At 44.3% G+C, this 21,227-nt stretch overlaps 1 long non-coding RNA gene across 1 annotated transcript in view; it reads right to left on the bottom strand.

Moving 5' to 3' along the window:
* Nucleotides 1–6,991: 6,991 nt before the first annotated feature.
* The window catches only part of LOC144754316 (uncharacterized), a 315,958-nt gene continuing 301,722 nt past the window's right edge, over nucleotides 6,992–21,227 (bottom strand). The window contains exon 4 of the long non-coding RNA XR_013594696.1: nucleotides 6,992–8,508. This is a non-coding gene — a long non-coding RNA (uncharacterized LOC144754316). The remainder of the gene's footprint in view (nucleotides 8,509–21,227) is intronic.

Below are 21,227 nucleotides of genomic sequence, written 5' to 3'. Positions count from 1 at the left end.
CCCCAGCAATACCAACCCCGGTCGTGGGTCTGCGAACCAATAATCACACCAGAAAGTCCTGGAGGACGGAATGGCCAAATAAACCATCCCTCCGGACTTGGCTGTCCAGGCAGTAGTGTCTTGCAAACGTGTGCAGGGATGCCCACGTAGCTGCCTGACAGATGCCCTGCAAGGGGACTCCCCGGCCCAGGGCAGTGCTAGCCGCCATGGCCCGAGTGGAATGGGCTCTCAGCCCAACAGGAGGCTCCTTCCTCGCCAAGGAGTAACATGCCTTGATACACAAGACGACCCACCGAGAGATGGTCGTCTTGTGCACCGCCCGTCCCTTCTTAGCGCCCACGTAACCAACAAAGAGTTGGTCATCCACCCGGAACTGGCGTGTGCGATCTAGATAGAACGAAATCGCACGTTTTGGGTCCAGACGGTGGAGCCGCTCTTCCTCTTTAGAGGGATGCGGTGGCGGAAAGAAGGAGGGCAAGGTGATAGACTGCCCGATATGGAAGGCCGTGACAACCTTGGGCAGGAAAGATGGCCTAGTCTGCAACACAACCTTGTCCTGATGGACAGAAAGGAAAGGGGGTTTGGGTGAAAGAGCCTGGAGCTCACTCACTCTCCTGGCAGAGGTGATGGCAACCAGGAAAGCAGTCTTCAGAGTAAGAAGGCAGAGAGGACAGTTATGAAGTGGCTCAAAGGGAGCGCACATCAGAAAGGTGAGAACAAGGTTCAAGTCCCACTGAGGCATCACAAACAGAACAGGAGGGAACATGTGTGTGATGCCCTTCAGAAAACGAGTTACAATAGGGGACTTGAACAAAGAAGGTTGATCAGGCAGCCTTAGAAAGGCTGAAAGGACAGAAAGGTAGCCCTTGATAGTGCCCAGAGCAGAGCCCTGCTGCACAAGAGAAAGAAGGAAGAGAAGAACCTCAGAAAGAGGGGCAGAAAGTGGGTCCACAGCCTTTGCTGTGCACCATGCCACAAACTTATTCCACCTGCAGGCGTATACCGATTTTGTGGAGGGACGCCTGGCTGCCAGAATGACATTACAGACTTCAGGAGGCAAGTCAAATGGCCTCAACTGTCGCCGCTCAATCTCCAAGCATGGAGGTGGAGACTGGACAGGTTCGGGTGGAGGACCGTCCCCTGCTGCTGCGACAGAAGGTCCTCCTAAAGAGGCAGACGAACCGGGGGATCGACTGACATACTGAGTAGCTCTGGATACCAGTACCTTTGTGCCCAGTCCGGAGCCACAAGGATGACTCGGGCCCGGTCGCGCTTGATCTTCTTCAGCACTCTGGGCAGAAGTGGTATAGGCGGAAAGGCGTACAACAGACCGCAACTCCACTCGCGACGAAAAGCGTCTCAGAGCAAGTGCCGCCTTGGAAATTCCAACGAGCAGAATGATGACATTGCGCGTTCTCTTTGGTGGCGAATAGATCTAACCAAGGCTCTCCCCACTGCTGAAAGAGGCCTTGCGCCACGTCCGAGTTCAGACGCCATTCGTGATCCATCATGCACCGACGGCTGAGCTCGTCCGCCCTGGCGTTCAGAGAACCTGCCAGATGTTGAACCACCAGGGTCACGCCCTGATGTTCCAGCCACTGCCAGAGGCGCAGAGCCTCCTGGTAAAGGGTCCACGACCCCACTCCGCCCTGTTTGTTGCAGTTCCACATGGCGGTGGTGTTGTCCGTGAACACCTGCACGACACTCCCCCAGACAGAGGGGAGGAATGCCTTCAGTGCTAGACGAATCGCCCGCAGCTCCAAAAGGTTGATATGGAGCCGGAACTCCGCCGGAGACCAGAGGCCTCTGATCTCCGCCTCTCCCATGTGGCCTCCCCAGCCCTGGAGGGACGCGTCCGTCACAACTACGTGCTCCGGTTGGGGAAGGGAGAGAGATCTGCCGCTGACGCAATCGCGGTCCGTGAGCCACCACTGCAGCTGTCTCGCAGTGCCCTCTGAGATCAGGACATGGTCGGAGAGGTTGCCCTGATGCTGGGCCCACTGAAACTTCAGGTCCCACTGCAGAGCCCGCATCCGCCACCGGGCGTGATGCACCAGAAGGATGCAGGAGGCCATCAGCCCCAGAAGCCACAGCATCAACCTGACCGAGACCCGGGATAAAGGCTGAAAGAGTGGAATCAGAGCCTGAATATCCCGAACCCGCTGTTTGGGTGGATAAACCCAAAACTGCGCCGAGTCGAGAACCGCTCCGATAAAGAGGAGCTTCTGAGAGGGGCACAGGTGTGACTTCGGCACATTGATGGAGAACCCCAGTTGGTGCAGGAGATCTGCCATCGTCTGGAGGTGGCTGACGACTGTTTGGGGTGAGCCCGCCTTCAACAACCAGTCGTCGAGGTAGGGGAAGACTGAAACCCCTAACCTGCGCAGATGAGCTGCGACCACCGCCATCACCTTTGTGAACACCCGTGGGGCGCTGGTAAGGCCGAAGGGGAGCACGGTAAACTGAAAGGGATCGTGGCCAACCGTGAACCGCAGGTAGCGCCGGTGGGCCGGCAGGACAGGGATGTGGAAATAAGCGTCCTGCAAGTCCAACGCTACCATCCAGTCTCCTGGGTCCAGGGCAGCTAAAACCTGAGCCAGTGTCAGCATTTTGAACTTCTCCTTCCGGAGGAATCCGTTGACGTTCCGTAGGTCCAAGATAGGGCGTAGGCCCCCTTTGCCCTTCTTGGGTACCAGAAAGTAGTGGGAGTAGCAACCACACCCTACTTCTGGCCCAGGAATGCGCTTGATGGCCCCCTTGACCAAGAGGGCCGTAACTTCCTCCTGCAGAAGTCGCAAATGATCCCCCGATACGCGGTGGTATTGTGGTGGCATGGCTGTTGGGGTCGCCTCGAAGGGGAGGGAGTAGCCCCTTCGGACGATTTGCAGCACTCACCTGTCCGAAGTGATGTCGCTCCAGTGGAGGAGGTGATGGCAGACCCTGCCCCCTACTGGTGTCAAATTGGCCTGAAAGCTCGGACTAGGAGGACTTTGAGGCAGATGCTGCAGGGGTGGATGTGGACTGGCCTCGCCGTTGTCCCCTGGCACCGCCACGGCAGTTACCACGTCCGCCGCCGCGCTGGATGTTAGACTGCGGTCCGTGGCTGGCAGGACGTGAAGGGACACCCCTTCCTTGGCCACGAAAGGAGCGAAAGGCAGAAGATGGCTGACGCTTGCCCGACAGGCCCAAGGATTTGGCCGTAGCCCTGTAGTCTTTGAAGCGTTCAAGCGCATGATCTGCCTTGCCACCAAAGTGATGGCTGCCATCGAACGACATGTCCATGAGGGTGTTCTGGACATCAGCCAAGACCACAGCCAGGCGTGGTGGCGAACCGCCACCGTCGTTGACATCGTCCTGCCCAGCGAGTCTGTGCTATCCAGCCCACATCGAATGGAATACCGCGCTGCGTCTTGTCCCTCTGCAAGGGCTTGAGCGAGCTTTGCCCGGGCCCCCTCCGGGCACTCCGGCAGCACAGCCGCAACCGTATCCCACAGAGAGTGGGTGTAACGGCCCAAAAGGCAAGCGATGTTGACTGACCGCAACCCCAAACTGAGGGAGGAGAACAGTTTCTTGCCAAACTGTTCATACCTTTTGGATTCCCTATCTGGAGGTGCAGTCGGGAATGCGGACTGGGAAGTAGAGGCCTGGATGACCAGGCTCTTGGGGGTGGGGTGGGTGGACAGAAAACTAGGGTCGCCCGGAGCCGGGTGGTGGCACCTGGCGACGTTCCTATCTACAGGGGAAACTGTAGCGGGCCTGGACCAGGTGCCCAACAGGACGTCCGTGAGAGCCTCATTAAACAGCAGTAGAGGCTCCGAAGAGCCTGCCTGCGGTTTAAGGACCTCAGTGAGGATGTTAAACCTCACAGTCGCGATGGGGAGCTCAAGAGCCAAGGCCTTGGCCTCCCTCATCAGCACCACACTATAAGCAGCCCCCTCCTCCGTAGCCACGGTAGGAGGGGAGACAAAGCCAGTGTCAGGTGAAGTGTCGAGACCACTGGCTTCCCCTAGCTTGTCTGTACAGTCCTGAAATGACTGACACACCCGTGTCAGAGGGTCCTCAGACCCCTCCCAGTCACCCTCACTCTCCATCACCTGAAAATCAGGTGCAAAGGATGGAGCCGGATCATAGAAGAATTGCTCTTCTGCCGGCTTCCAATGTGGCATCGAGCGGCGCCGGTCCGACGCCGGATCCGGACCGACGGAAGAACCAGGGACGGTTCCGGGGGTGACACCCTAGGGGACCGAAGTCGCCGACAGCACCGGGGCCGAAGCACCCGACGGCGCCGGGGCCGAAGCACCCAGCCCGCTTGGGCTCCCAGCCGGGACCGCGGGGCCCGAAGGCGCTGGGGAACCAGATGGAGGAGCGAGCGACCTCATGGCCATGAGGAAGGCATCGATCTCCTCCGGCATCGCGTTTGGCCCAGAGACCGGCGGGGATGGAGCAGGTCGCGACGCCTGCGGCTCCGGCGGAGCCACGTGGGCGGTGTCGCCCGAAACTCCAGCCGCATCGCACGAGCGTCAGGGGGAGTCGGAAGAGCGATGTTGCCTCTTCGACTTCTTGTGCCTCTTACCTGAGGACTTGGAGCCGGACGAATGGTGACGACTCGCCGCGCTTCGATGACTGTGGCCCCGCGACCGGTCCCTCGACCCCCTCATGGACCGGGACCGTGAGCTGTGCGGAGCCGACTGCCGGATCTCGAGGCGCTTACGGGACTGCTCCCGCCTAGCCTTTGACGTCAGGCCCCGGCATTCGGGGCACGACTTGTCGTCTTGGTCAGCCCCAAGGCAATAGAGGCATCGGCGGTGGGGATCGGTAACCGACATCAGTCGGTTGCAGTCAGTACAGGGCTTGAACCCGGGCAACCCTACCGGCACGGAGAGTCGTAAACACTCGAAAAGTGATCAAAAAGGATCAAAAAAGTTTAGTCAAAAAATGACTAAGAGTACTGCTTTTTCCGGATCTGCGCTTGCCGGCGCGGAAAAAAAAAGAACTGACGTCAGCGCACGAGGGTGGCGTCTAAGTACTATGACGATGTCATCACGGTGCCAACGACGCCGACGACGGACGCGGAGCTGCGGACGACGCCTACCGACGCGCAAGGGCACTGCTGCGCAAAACTTTCCAGATCCAGTCTGACGCCTGGGGATATTCTAAGGTAAGGAATCTAACACTAACCTGTTTCTTTCAAATATAATACCTGGTCAATTGTATGTATATATACGTGCACAGAATGCATGCTAGCCATTTCAGCATACAACAAACCAGTATATTTCTTCTAAAATATTCTTGTCAGTCTAGAAAGCGAAGCAGTCTGCCGGCACACACTGCCCGGCTAAAACCACTGTAACCAATTGAACAGGTGCCAGGAAGCAATTTACTTAGCAGAACGCTATTTTTACCCCTCAAAAGTGAAAGCCAATAAAGAGACAGCTACTAAATGGTCCGATGTCTTTCTCACAAGCTTGGATTCTTAAGTAAACAATAAAATTAAAGTCAAGCACACACGTCCCTGTTGCTAAAGAATGCCAGATTCTCACCCGTTTAAAAAGAAGCCGCAAAGGGAAACGACAGCTTCGGGATACCCATCTCAGCCAGCGCGCGCCCAGCTGCGGTGCTCTACAGGAGAGGGCTTAGGGAGGGCTTCCTTGAACTTATTATACTTTACCTTACACGTTGTATTTATTCCAGTGTGAAAAGGTTTATATAGGAACTTAGCCCTCCATTTAGTACTGTTTAGATCTGAGTATTAAACTCAAGTGGTTGACATACAAATACAAGCATTTGCAATGCAATAGGTCTCGCATTTGCAGAGTTTGAGCTATTGGCATTGTAAAAGACAATGGCCCACATGCATCAAAGGTTGAGAATGCGATTTCTTATTTGCGATTTTTAAGGAATCGCAAATAAGAAATCGCAAATTGGAATGCATCATTATTTCCGCTATTTTTTTGCGAATCGCAATTTTATGCGAATCGCGCATATTACTTCATTTTGCGAATTCGCGAAATGCGAATTCGCATTTTGCGAATTCGCAAAATGCGAAAAAGGCACAGTTGATGAATTGAAGCACTCTGATTACAAGAAAGCAAAGGAAGGCAATCAGGTACACCTGAGAACTCCTTTGAATGTAGCTCTGGCAGTTGGTCTCAGAGCCTGTTGTGGAAGGTTGCTGGTGCTGCAGTCTGTGCTATTCACTGGGAAGGAGATGGAAAACCAAGAGGCAGAGGGGCCCTCCAGGAAAAGGAAAGTGAAATTTTCTGAAAAAGAGCTGGAAATCCTCATTGAAGAGGTGACTGACAGAAATGATCAGTTGTTTGGCAAGTTGTCTCATAAGGTGCCTGATGCTGTGAAAAGAAATGTGTGGCTCAACATACAGTCCAAGGTGAATGCAGTTGGTGTGGCTCACCGGGAAATCAGCAATTTACAGAAGAGGTGGTATGACTTGCGTAGTCGCGCTAAGGAGAAGATTGCGTCAAGAGTGAAATCTGCAAACAAAACAGGAGGTGGTCCCCCCAAGGACTTACCCACAACCCCTTTGGAAGACCTTGTTGAAGGGACCCTTTTGACTGAGGCAGTTGTGGGTGTCATGAACATAGACACGTCTGATCTAATCACTCCCTCTGAAGGTAAGTGGATATGTGTTTAGTTATGCAAGTGGGTTTTGTAAATACATGGATTATTTTTGAGATAGTCAAATCATGAGAAGGAAGTTTTTCACAACACCAAATAACAGGTCCATTACATTTACTGCAGTTCCTTGCCTCATGAAAGGGAACTGAACATGCCTAGAACAATGGATTATGGGCAATGTAGTTCTTATTTGTCATTTTTAGAAAAAAAGTCCATTGTTTAAAAATTACAAACACTGACTCAAACTTTTTGAAAAGAAGCAATGTTTATTAAGAAAATAACCATCAAGGTAAATAATTTTATTTGAAAGTCATAGCAAAACAGTTCCAACACTAAATATATGTTTCCACTTTTCACACAGAATTGCTTCAAGAATTAATTGAACAAGATGTGCGAGATTTCAGTAACTTGGATATTCATACAAATGAGGATGCCACTATTCCAAATACATCTACTGCAAATGTGACATTACATGAAAGGCAAAGAGTTCGCCAATTACTGCAAAGTGATTCAGAGGAGGAAAATAGTCCAACAAATCCAGTTTCAAGACCAGACCCCACACCAACAGTCACCAATGCCAGGCCTAGTAGGCGAAGTAGGCAAAGTCAATTTTATAGAAGGCGTCCAAGAACCTCAACCTTGTCCATGTTTGAGGAGGGTTCCACCACTGGAAGTGTTGTAGAGGACAAAATATTAAAGATACAGCGCCTGCAAGGCAAAGATATTAGAATTATGAAAGGGAAAATGGTATATATGTGCAAAGAAGTTGCAGGCATTCACAGCACTATGAATAAGATGGCAGAGGAATTTAAACATAGCCATGAGGCTACTGTTGGGAAACTGGACAGTATTGCAAAGTCTTTGGAATCAATGTGCACAGTCATGAAAATGCAACATAAGCAAAGTGTAAATAGGCACCTTAGGCAACAGACCAGCTTACATGCTCAGAACAGACTGTTGTCACAAATTTCAAATACTGCATCCAGAATGTGCAAACAAAATGTAGACATACATGAAAAAATTAATGCTGTTTTTGTTGAAATAACAAGGGGAATGGTGAGAGAGATTAACTTAGAGCATGCTTCAAACAGTGGTAACATACCTGCAATTACTTTATCAAAGGAAGACAGTGCTATGGGTGGGAAAAATGTAAATCCACCAGATGGGACCATTGCTGGGTCTAGACGGAGTGGTAGAATTGTAATAGAAGGGTGCCAGATGGTGATGGTTAAAGGAAAAAAAGGTTCAAAGGCTTTGGGTGTGCGTGGGCGTATAAAATAATATGAAAGCAAGCCATTTCTCAATGCAGGTCTTCCTGACAAATTTTTCTTCATTGCTAATTTACTGATAGCAAGTAAATCTTTTTTGACACAGGTCTTGAACATTTTTAGACTAATGAAAGACAATTAGTTTGAAAAATCCTCACATGTTTTTGGATAGTTGCAACACAGTATCATGATGTATGGAAAAATACAAATAAAGCATGGTACCTTCCTCAGAAATAATTCTGTGTAATTTCTGCTCTTCTTATCCGTCCTTCTGCTGCTTCTGGTCCATGTTGTCTTGCTGGGGGTTGCTGTGGTTCATTTTCATTTGGTGGTCAAATGTCTTGTGCTTCCAAAAGTATGCCTCTCTCTGTTGCCATGTTGTGTAGCATAGCACAGACTGCAACAATTTTACAGCATGTTTTTGGATTATACTGCAAACTACCACCAGTCTTATGCAGTATGCGAAACCTTGATTTAAGTACTCCAAAAGTTCTCTCAATGACATTACGAGTGGATTTGTGAGATTGATTGTAATGTTGTTCCTTTCTACTTGCTGGGTTTAGGTATGGAGTCAATATGTATGACCTAACACCATAGGCACTGTCACCTTCAAAAAAATAGAAATGGACATTTACTTTACATATGTAGTACTTGCTAATTTGGATAGATGTTATTGTTGAACAAAGGAAATAATTATATATTTACCTAGCAAATACCCATCTCCAAACTGTCCAGCGAGAAGTCTTGCATGTATTGCACTATGTTTAAATATGTAAGAATCATGGGCACTGCCAGGGTAACTAGCCACTATGTCAGTTATAATGGTCTTAGAGTTACATCTCACTTGAATGTTCAGTGAATGAAAACTTTTCCTATTACGGTATATATACTCATTTTCTGATGGAGAACAAATAGGTACATGAGTCCCATCCACACATCCAATCACATGTGGAAATTGAGCCATACTATAAAAATCAACTTTGGTTCTTTATAAATCAATTTGTGAAGATGGAAACTTTATGTAATGACTAATCCTAAGTAACATCGCATCCAAAAAAGAATTAAACAATCTGGACAGCGAGCTCTGGGATACACCACCAGCAAAAGCTACCACCCCCTGAAAAGAACCAGACGCTAAAAGGTGTAGACAACACAGGACTTGAACATGAGTAGGAATAGCATTTGTCCTGCGAGTCTCCCTTTGCAACATGGGATCCAAATCATTAATTAAATCAATTATTAAGTTACCAGTAAGCCGGTACCTATCATAAATCTGATCTTCAGTTTGACCAAGCAAGGTGATCCTAACTCTAAAAATTCTCTCTTCTATCTGCCTTCCCCTCAAACCTGCAGCTACTCTCAATCTGTGGCGGCGCGCCAGGAAGAAAATTGCTGCCATTGTGCAAGGCTCCTGTTTGCTCTCTGAAAAACAGCAACAGTGGAAGCAGCAAAACCAAGCCTTATATAGAGGACCTGGCAATCAGCAAGGCCTTCAAAACATCTGGTCTGCAAAAAAACAGTGTAAGCTGATATGGGAGACCAAAATTCTTCAACACCATTATGTAGAAAAACAATTCCATTCAAAGATAAAACAGCACACTTTCACAAAATAAAATGATTATTAATACAACACCAAACATCCAAATATGAATGTGTCCAACATCCACCAACATACATTGAACTATTCACACATATGTGTGCAAATGAACATTTCTTTAAGAAATTCCACAATTTTCATACCACATGAACAAAAGGTCAGAGGTCGATAATGATCAGCCCATGACATGACATGTAACATCATTAAAACTATTTAGAAATGCACTCTGTCAATGTCAATTGCTTTCACAACTTCCCTAACGCCCACAGCACAAGCTTTCCAATGGCAGCGAAAAAATAACACCAAGTCTGACTTGTTCTAAATGTAAGAAATGCAAAATGCGATTTCTACAGCATTTGCATCTTCCTAACTTTCATGCATAGGCACTTTTCCTTCTCTGTAACGAATCGCATCCATTGCGACTCATTTAAGAACTCGCACTTTGAAATACGAATTCTAAAATACTGAAAAATGAAAAAATTATTGATGCATCTCACAGTAGTAGATTGCATTCGCAAACGGACGTTTTCTAAGAAAAAAACCGATTGCGAATGCAATCTACTTTGATGCATGTGGGCCAAAGTCTTTTACTTATGTGTTTTGAAAATATGAAAGTGGTGCGTGAACACACATTTTGGCCCACATGCATCAATATCGGCTTTTGCGAGTTCTAAATTGCGAAAAATAACGATTCGCAATTTAGAAATCGCAAAAGCCTATGCATGAATATTTTTGCTTTTTTTTTGCAATTCGGTAAAAATCGCTATTTTTACCGATTTGCAAAAAAAATGCAAATTTTCAATTGCGAATTCACAATTCCCATTCATTCCTATGGGCCAAAATGCCCATAGGAATGAATGGGAATTGCGAATTCACAATGTGCAATTGCAATTCATCAATGCATTTCAAGGGTGGAGAGGGGGGTCAAAATGACCCCCCCCTGCACCCATGAAATGTACTTTTCAGCATAAGTTACATACACACATGTATGTCTGTAGCTTAACAGTTTAAAAAATGCATTTTTGTGCATTTTTAAACAATTTCGCAAATTACCACGAAGTTGAACTTCGTGGTAATTTGCACTTCCAATTTTAAAAATCGCACATTTTTCTGTAATGATGCATAGCATTTAAGAAATCGCACAATTGCGATTTCTTATATGCTAACGCAATTTTAGAAATCGTAAAAAAGATGCGACTTCTAAAATGGCATGATGCATCCCAACCAGCACTTTTGCATTCGCAAACGGCCGATTTTAAGGAATCGCACCGTTTGCGACTACAAAAATGCTTGATGCATGTGGGCCTTTGTACTTATAGTCGTTTCTTATGAGAAGCAAAGCTGGCAGTAACTGCGCCTCTTTTACTGCCAACCTTGCTGCAGTATTATGCATTATGTAAAGAACGAACGATTTGCAAAAGCGAGCAGCTATTTGAATGTTTTAAGTATTAAGTAGTAAGCAGCTACGGGCAGGGTAGAGTACTGCACAGACTAATTTCAAATATGTCTTCAAATATAATTTGCGAATAGGCCGAAGTGTTTATAGATGCGCTTTTCCAAAATAAACCCGAGACTGCGAGTCCTCCGTAAACAATGTGCGCAGGCCCTCTGTGTTATGCTAAGTCAAAAGAGCTGCTCCCCCCACCATTTTAACATGGAAACAGAACACCAGTTTATAGCTGTATTGTATCTAAAATTTGTAAAAGGGTGCATGTCTTTATATAATTTTTTGCTGTTGCTTTATATCGGTATTGTAATGCAGCTGGGCACCACGCTTAAAATATGTGCTGCGAAATAAAGAAAGTTTACAATAAAGAAAGAAATATAGCAGTTTATGTTGACTAAACAAATGTGCTGATATCTTTGGAAGTACCTGACAATATTTTAAATATAAAGTGGAAAGCAGTTACGGGAAGGGTGGAGTACTGCACAGAGTACTTTTTCTTATGGTTTCAGATATAATGTGTGAATGTCCAAAAGTGTATGTAGATGCGCATTCGCGAAACAACCCAAAGAGAGCGAGTCCTGCATAGAAAATATGCCCTGGCTGTTGTGTTATGCGGATTACAAAACAGCCACTTCTGATGGACAGAGAACCCCAGCGTCCATTTGTGCACGCTTGCACATCTGTGCAAGCGTTTATATTTATTCATCTTTTTTTATGTTACTTTTTTATAGGCTGTGTTAGATGCTTAGAAAGAGACTAGATAGTGTTATAGGCAGCTTTATTTGGGCTTACAGGCATGCTAGGAGGTCTCTCAAATCTATGAAACTACCCTATGTACGTGGGGATTTTAAGCTCCCAGATTATAAGCATTATTTCTGGGCTTCTTTTGTCAGATGGATTTGTGGCTTGCTGTGCGGGCTGGACGCTGACCCTGTCTTGTTGGGTTATCAGTTAGCTTGCGGCCCATCGGTCAGGTTCATGCTGTTTAAAACTTCTGACCCCAACTACTACAAAAGCGTGAAGTTTAAGCTAAGTAAAGACATTAGCTGAATACGGCAAGATATCAATAAGCAATATTCGCTCCCTTTACTGCATCAATACACAGTGTTATGGGGTAATCCTATGCTGCCCAATATATTTCAGGACCTCATTGGGAAAGATTGGCAATGCAAGGGCATTACCTGGTTGGGTCAACTTTATCATGGACAGGGGTTCCGTTCGTTTGCTGCGCCTAAAGATGAATTTGGCCTTGTGCAAAATACATTTGTAAAGTATTTACAGGTAAGGGACTTTTTTATATGTGACAAAAAGGTATTATCAATGCCGAACTCATCGGGTATATTGTCCGGCATATATACACACTCTGGCAGAGGGGCTATTGGTCTAGCCTATCAGAAAGACGGCAACTGAAAAAAGCCACTTTCCCACAAAAGTAGCATATAAAGGAGGCCACAGTATCCATCCGTGCACGCTTGCACACCACTGCAAGGGTTTACGTTTTTTCTACATTTGTTGTTGTTGTTATTTGTGATACTAGTTTGTAGCTTAAAAGGGCAGGGCTGGACAAAACATATCTAAAATCAAATGCATCCAATATTTTAGTTGTAGAGGCTAAGGCAATACACTAAAGATAAATGTGATGGGAATAGACTTTTCCATCTCTGTAACAAACGAAAGAAAGGTACCTTAGTAATGTGAATGTTTCCCAATTACAAAATACACTGTTGTATATGTGGGGAATTAAAATACAGCTGAAAGGACAACTTTTTAGAAAATCATGCTGCATAAAAAAAATAATGTTGTATAGTGTTGTTCACATATTGTAAAATAGCATTAAAATCCTTAATGTTTGTGTATTTGTGATATCATTCAAGCATTATTTTTTTTACAAATGGAAAAGAAAGATGGCTGAGCGAGCTGAATAATTGCCACTTAGAAAGTGCGGTGTAAAATTAGAAACATGCAATACCTACCACATGCATCAACCTATTTAGGAAGTGCAAACGGTGCGAATCGGTAAATTCGGCCGTTTGCACTTCCTAAATACGTTTTTGGGATGCATCAAACAGAGTGTCAAAATTCGCTATTTTTTGCATTTCTTAAAAATGCAAGTGCGATTCCTTAAATGCAATGCATCATTTTTTTAAAAATTGCGAATTTTGAAATTGGAAGTGCAAATTAACACGAGGTTGACCCTCGTGTTAATTTGCGAAAATTTTAAAAAAAGCAAAAAAATGCATTTTTTAAACTTGCATGTTACAGACACACATGTCCTTAGGACATGTGTGTGTGAAACATGCACTCTAGGCCCATAGGAATCAATGTAATGCAATTCCTTAATTGCGATTCGCAATTAAGGAATCGCAATTTCCGAAAATTAAGAAATCCTAAAAACGTTTAGGATTTCTTGATGCATAGGATTTTGCATTTCCTAAATAGCGATTCCTTAATTTTCGCTATTTAAGAAATGCAAAATCCTAAATTGATGCATGTGGGGGTTACAGTGCTTTAATGTCTCGTTAGGAGTAGTAAGCACTATCTAAATGCAATCTCAATGCAATAGTACCTATTTCAGCATGGGCAGTAGTGATAATTATGTGTACCTACCCATACTATTTGGTGTGTGCACTTTGCCTCCTTTGAGTTTTGCAGGTTAAAAGGTGCTGAAAGAGGTTTTGGGCACCTTGTTGCTGTTAAGAGTGGACATAGAGTTCCGGCCCATCTAATCACAGGAAAGAAAGGTGGCTCAGTGAGCTAAATGCTTGCCACTTACATACTGTGGTGTAAATTTGGAAACGCCCAATAACTTAAATGCTTTAATGCCTCGATAGGAGTAGTAAATCGCTATATAAAAGCAATCTCAATGCAATACAACTTATTTCAGCATGAGCAGTAGTGGTAGTTTTCAGTACCTAACCATGTTAATTACTGTGTGCACTTTACCTTCCTTATATTTTTGCAGGTTATAAAGGTGCTTAAAGAGGTTATGGGCAGCTTGTTGTTATAAGAGAGGAGAGCGAATTCCACCCATCTAAACGCAGGAAAGAAAGGTGGCTCAGTGAGCTGAATACTTACCACTAACAAACTGCACAATAAAATAAACATAATTTTGCTGTGTGTGCTGCCAACAGAACAATTCAGAATATATTAAATATAACCAAGTAGAGTAATATTAGAAAATGCGTACATAAATAACAAAAGTCTGAGCGCGATGATACGAGAGAAATGTGCACCCTTTAAATTTGTGGATACAAGGAATTGTTAGAAAATGCGGATGTAGATATTTTATTTATTTATTTATAAAGTTTTCTATAGCGCAAACTTGACCCAAGAGGGTATCAGAGCTCTTTATATTTAGGATCGTTGCATTACAAGTTACATCAGATACAAGAGCATAGTAAGGTTCAGTGCACATAAACAATGTTTCAATAAGTCGTAGGAGTGCGGGGAGGGAGGAGTAATAGCGGGGAGACGAGGATGAACTATGCCCAATGTCCGGCTGGGTAGGTGACGGTCAAGGGGGAAACCAGGGCCAATCTCCGCATTAGCTGTCTAGCAGCTCCACCGGTCATCAGCCATGTTGCTCAGGTCTCAGCGATCATGGTAATTGCAAAAAGTTAGTTAAAAGAATTCTTAAACAATGGTTGCAACACATCTTTAAAAACACAGTTTGAATGCGTACAGCCCAGGAAAGTGCATAAAAAAGCACAATAAAATACTAACAATGTTGCAGTGCGTGCTGCCATAAGAACAATTCAGCACATGTTAATTTTATGGAGGTAGGGAAATGTCTACAAATGTATTTTTAAAATTTCAAATTGGAAAAAAATAGTTAAGGGCACATTTTGTTGTGCATACTCGCAAAAAATGAAGACTAATACTTATATGAGAAGATTAAATAAATAATGTTGATAGGGAAAATTATGCAGTTAGACGCACGCTCCATATATGAACGCATACTTATATAAAGCAATTAAAGAAAAAACGATGGTCACAGAGACAATTATACCGTTTTAGCACCACAATTTAACATGTGCAGCCATTAAAATGTAACTAAAAACGTGAACAATAAGAGGTTATGAGAAACAAAGAAAGGTTGGTTTGCGTCCTACTAGGAAAATGATTCCTGAAATGTATCAGCTAATGTAAAATTTATATGCGTAAAAAATAAAGTTAATGCTGAAGTAAATAGTACACATGAAAAAGTTATGCATGTAACTAGGAAAACATTGTTTGCTTAAAATACATCAGCAGAAGTCCAGTTTTAATACCTGCAGTAAGGGAAATGTACAGCCTATGGTTACGTATCCTTGACAAATGAAAAATGGCGAGAGTGTTCAACCCAAGTTTAAGCCATCTAAACATAGGAAAGAAATGTGGTTCAGGGAGCTGAATGCTTGTCACTTGCAAAGTGTGATGTAAAAGTAAAAATGTGCAACAACGAAAGTGCTTTAATAATTGAAATTTTTAGCATGTCAGAAAAAATGTGTTCCCCCTGAAATGTATATATTTTTTACGTATACATAGATATATAAAACACAGCTAATACCAGACATGCTTGTTAGCGATGTAAATGTAGTGGGGAAAGCAGTATTATGTATCATGTAAAGAACAAACGATCTACAAAAGCGCTCAAGATTCACCAAATATCTAGTTAAATCCCTTAGTTTAATAGTAATACAGCACACCCTCTGTTTCAGAATTTGCTCAACACTACCCTCGGAGGCCAAACTGGGACAAAACACAGATTACCCCCACCACACCATGTCATCAGCATTAACCTCTTCCATGCTCATGACGAGCTGAGCTCGTCATGAGCCACGGCGCTCCGGTGCTCATGACAAGCTCAGCTCATCATGAGCTGTGGAACGCTCACACGTGGGGATAATTCCCCTGCTGTGCTGAGCGTTCCACGGCAGGTAATGCACCTGTGACGAGCTGAGCTCGTCATGAGCACAGGAGCGCCGTGCCTCATGACGAGCTGAGCTCGTCATGAGCATGCGGGCGCCGTGCGCGCCCCCCTCCCCCCAGCACAGCGGGAAATTAACCCCCGCAGCGAAGGGGTTAAGAGTAAGAAGCTAACAGGCCCAAGAGACAAAACAAAAAAATCTCTGATGTGTTTCTGAAGGAGGTATTGTTAGGTACACTGCTGTCAGTTACACGAGTGTTATCAAATAAAACCTGTTTGAAAGTCCTTAGTAAAAAAGAGCTCTCTGCGCTTAGTGCTGTAGCAGGACCCCGGCTATACCTCCATCTGCAAGGGCCCTTGGTGCGAGACTCGCTGTGCTTTATGGCACGGTAAAGACAAAACAACAGTATCTCAACTAGTATCACTGTAAAGGGCAATTAGACATGAATGTATGATACATTACATGAAAAGAAAACGGGAGACTCTGAAATGATTTTGAAATGTGCACATGGCATCATATAATCGTGATCAAAATTAAAAGGTACAGTTGTAGCAGCACTGTAGGCAAATAATGCGTGAACAACCCGAATTGGACTTGGTGCTCAATTGTGTACGTGACACATGAAGGTGGCAACGAAAGTGACAATTGTGTAATCAGCGAAAACAGCGCAAGGAGCGGATGTGAACAAGTATATACAGTGAAAGTTGTGTTTTTTTTTTTTTTTTTTTTTTGGGTTTTACTGTTCTTGACTTGTTTTGTTTATTGAAACACTATTTCACTATAAACATTGCACCTTGTGACAGATTCCGCTCTTCAATGCATGACAGCTGTGCCCTTCAACACTTTTTACTGTTAATGGAATATACAAAATGGAGGGGGACAAACGCTACCACATTAGGGGAAAAAACATGGCCCAATTAAAGGTTTCAGATAGCCAAAAAGCTGTTTAGCACGGAACCCTTTACCCACCACAGAGGTTGTGGTTAATATTCAAAAGTTTAACCACCATGTACAAATGTGGCACTAAGTAGACAATACATTTGCTACTTATGACCCGGATACTATGCAAAATCTCCATTAGTTAGAATTTCAAAATCTGGTCCAACATGAAAAGAAGAAAAAAAAACAGGTACGCAACAAGGGTGCTTTCATCTTCAATCTAAGTAAAATACACAGCAACACTGGTGAACTAAGTGCATGGAAACAAATCAAATTTGTAAAACACTTGTACAGAATTAAACATTGCCCATTAACACCTGAAAATGTTTTTATTGTTTTGAAATCCGCTTTTCAGTTGAGATGTTGCATCCCTGCAAACGTGACTCCACAGACACTCCCATGTGTTCAAATAAAAAAACGCATGTACATTTATAAGTGGCTGCACATTTGTGTTTTTTGATAATGATTTACAATGAGCGATTTGAACAGTTGAAACCAATTTCAATAGAGCCACAGCAGGAGGTGCGCCATCAGTTGCGCTGAGGAGTCGACGACTTTTCGATCCTATCAGTCAAGATCATCTTTAGGACTGGGTTGTAAATAATAATAACGGTGCTGGGAGGACACGGTTCCTCAGTGACGAATAGCCAGGAGAGCCGGGGTAGAAGGTCTTCACTTGTAACCAGAGATCCTTGGAGCAAGCAACATCGGGGGGAGGTTTAATAAGTCAAGTCAAGTCAAGTCAGAGAATTTATATAGCGCACTACATACCCAGGGGGTCTCAAGGCGCTTAGAAAGAGGGGGAGTATTACTTGTCAAATATCCATGTTTTAAGTTGCTTTCTGAATGCTAGGTGGTTCTGGGTAAGGCGAAGGTAAGCGGGGAGTGAGTTCCATGTTTTAGCAGCCAGGTATGAGAAGGATCTGCCTCCCATGGTGGTCTTGTTGATGCGAGGTACAGTGGCGAGGGCTTGGCTGGAAGAACGTAGTTGGCGGGGGGGGGTGTAGAAGGACAGTCGTGAGTTGAGGCATTCTGGTCCGATGTCGTAGAGTGATTTGTGTGCGTGGGTTAGCAGTCGGAAAGTGATCCGTACGCCGTGTTCAGAGGGACATCGACGGGGTAAAGTAATACGGCTCCTCTGTGTCCCAAGGGGTGGGCACTGATAGGGGAGCCCTGTAACTGTGGATTGAATCTGGCGGCGGTGTAATCAACCTGGACCCGTCACGGTCTTGTGCAGTGCTTTATGGCGGGCACGGAGGGAGGAGCCCAGACTGATGAACAAGAAAAACGAGCCTCGGCGTGGGCTCAACATCAGTCATTTTAGGAAAATAACAATCTTCCTGTGCCTATCCAAAAATTAATGTGGAAAGCATAGAAACCAATAAAAAGCCAGGAAAGTGAGGGGGAAGGATGTAAGCCCTTTAAAATTTATATTAGAAACAATAGAGTTCACAAGCACAGCACAAGAGCTGTGCATGCGAACCATAAAAATAGAATATATTTTGGGGAATGGTGACATTAGGAGTATGGCATTCCTAGACTGAGAGATAAAAAGTGCAATAAATGAAAACTAGATGTCACGGCCATTCCAGGTTTGTACCCCAAATTTACCTTTCGCTAAGATTTCGGTGAAGAATTTGTTGTTTTTTCTATTTATACCTTGCAGTGGCATTTACATATTTGTGTCTTCTTCATTTTCTTTGTTTATGGGTGGTGCAAAATAGAACAGACTTTTTGCAAATGTTGTTACATGCTTTTAACGCAAAATGTCGTTTGCCAGTATCTTAAGTGACTTTTTTCTTCACGAGGGCTTGGTGGTCCCCAGCAGAACATCCTCCAGTGATTGTAATCAATCGTAGTGGGTCGCAATTTGGGACCTATTTCATCAATATTTAAGAGGTAGGTCAAAATGTGACCCGCTAGCATTCAGTATTTTGTGAACCGACCTATAGGTACATAGATCGATTTGCAAAATACAAATGCATTTGGCAAAAGTCGGTGCGCAAATTGCAACCACTTTTATAGAATAAATTGTTAGCACGAGGCCCTAAAAAAATCCTCTGCATGTGGTATTATTCTATCTATCAAATGTTATCAGTGTGTACTTATATCACAAGAACATTTTCAAATTTAAATCGCATGATCAGAGATTCAAGATTACTCTGGAGGGATCAACTACAGATGGCTAATATCCGTCTGCAGGGAATTCTGTAATGTAAAATCATTTCCAGCGATGTCCAAATGTAAGTAATAGAAATCTTACTTTTAATGTGATTAGTTGAGACTGTCCATCATATGTCACTGATGTCAGGACTGGGACTGGAATTGAGATCACATAAACTGCTATTTAGACTCCACAGTAGACACAAGACTGTAGCAAAAAGCAGACTATAAAATAAGGACACTTTGGACCAGCAAGGGAAATATTGAAAAGGAGGCGCTTATTGGAAGAGATGATGAAGGAAAGAGGGAGGGGATATATCAAAAGCAATTAGGACTCCAAATGGCCACCTTCCAGCCCTGTGACAAAGCACCCAGTCTTTTGGTTTGTGAAGCCATGATTTCCCGAGAGACTCCTTACAGCTTTATTAATTAGTATTAGGTACTCGATTGCTAGAATGCTACCCAACTGTAGTAAATAACTCTGTAAAAGTCCAGAGGCTCCGATGACATCAACACCCTGAGTCAGCGGCAGAGAAAGAGAGTGGCATCTCATATCATGGACCTAACCTAGATTTCTTACAGCTTTGTTTAAGCCAAGTTGTGGTGGAATTCTTTTTACTTTGAATAATCCAGTAGGAGTGTTAGGAGTGTTGAGGGGGATGCTTTTTACATGCCTACCTGCAGGATGGGTTTTGCAGACAGCATGCATCTAGAACCTGACCAGCCTGCCTCTTCTCTTCCCCTGAATGTTATGTTCTCTCCCTTTCCATCACTGGTTCCAAAGTGTCCGCGTTTGTCTTACCTGCACCTTGGGAAATGTTTGAATGGCACTATAGTGTAAAATAATGTTAAGATCATGATAAATTACCAGCATGAACTAAATCAAATAAATTAGTCGTTTGAGCACTAGCCGGTTAAAGAAAGTGCAAATGTAATGGATTTTTAAAAAGAAGACACGTTTCTCAGCCAATAAGGATGTCATATTACCTCACAAGGCACAGCCTATTGTCTAAAGTCACCTCACACTAAAATGAGATACCATCTCTTCCTTGCTCAATTCTGGGACCGGCCATTCTTTTGCTAGGACCTACACCAACAGAAGTTTGACACCTATCCCAACAGTCACAAAAAAACAACCAAAGTAAACACAGTCCGTATTTGAAGTATAGCTGGGATATAATAATCTTCCTATTCCATAGTTGTAGAGTATAGTTATAGGCACTTTATTCTCTGCACAGACACATGGTGATTCAATGATTATACATTCTTCTATGACAAAGGCAGCCGACATGTGTTTCGTCCGAAGACTTCTTCAAGGGTGTGTAGATAAAGATGTCCCCTTTACCAAAATAATTTGTTAGTGAAGTTACGCCAACTCTGTGAAAATATCACTTGGTCGTTATGCCCAGGAAACACGGTCATGAGAGAATTCCTGCGAGAAAGTAATGTAGCAGCGCGGGACCCTGATGTCTTGCAAAATGACACAGCCTCCCGAGGTCTATGCCGACAGAAGTATGACATTTAAAAAAGATGGGCTAAGACTATTCACAACATGAGAATTGCTATGTGCCATCCATCATGTCTTGGGGCCTGATTTAGAATTTAGCAGGCACAGTACTTCATCACAATTGTGACGGAGTACCCTGTCTACTAAACTCTCAGTCAATTTTGAGTCAGGCGGTGCTCCAGGTTAACGCTGAGAAAACAAAATGTACTGGGTCGGAGTTGACATCCTTCAATGGCCCAAGAGAAAATGGACCGTCAGAGTTAAGTTATCAAATCATCAGCCCTACTTAGAGTAAGTAGGCAGATTACTTTTCTATACTGTCCATCACTGTCAGGAATGTCTTAACGGTGAAGAACAGTAAAAATAAAACATCCCCACTCCATGAGAGAAAATCCCCATGGTGTTGGAGCCATTAGCTTTTACTATTCAAAAACGAACTAAAATTTGGGAGTTTGTTTTTTGAAAAGTCAAAACTTCTGAGTTTGGTATAGGCACCCGTCACCAATGACAGACATACGCCAAACTTTTAAATTGCTTTGCATAAACCAACATGATGGCAGTTCATACAAACTCACAGAGTTCCCCGCAGGGCCAGCGGGGAACCTTACATCTGGATGGTGAAGTAAAGAAAGTGTGGTGGAGTCAAAGTCCTCAACCACCCTGACTGCCTTTACTCCATCCATCAAACTCTAAATCAAGATCGTAGTTTCTTTAGAGAACCATAACACCTGTGTGAGTGGGACTGCTTAGTGAAACAGTTTAG

The sequence above is a fragment of the Lissotriton helveticus genome, chromosome 5_1 (genome assembly GCF_964261635.1).
Source record: "Lissotriton helveticus chromosome 5_1, aLisHel1.1, whole genome shotgun sequence".
NCBI classification, from domain to species: Eukaryota; Metazoa; Chordata; class Amphibia; order Caudata; family Salamandridae; genus Lissotriton; species Lissotriton helveticus.
Note: the sequence above shows the minus strand (reverse complement) of the source record. Positions and strands in the feature narration are given on the sequence as shown.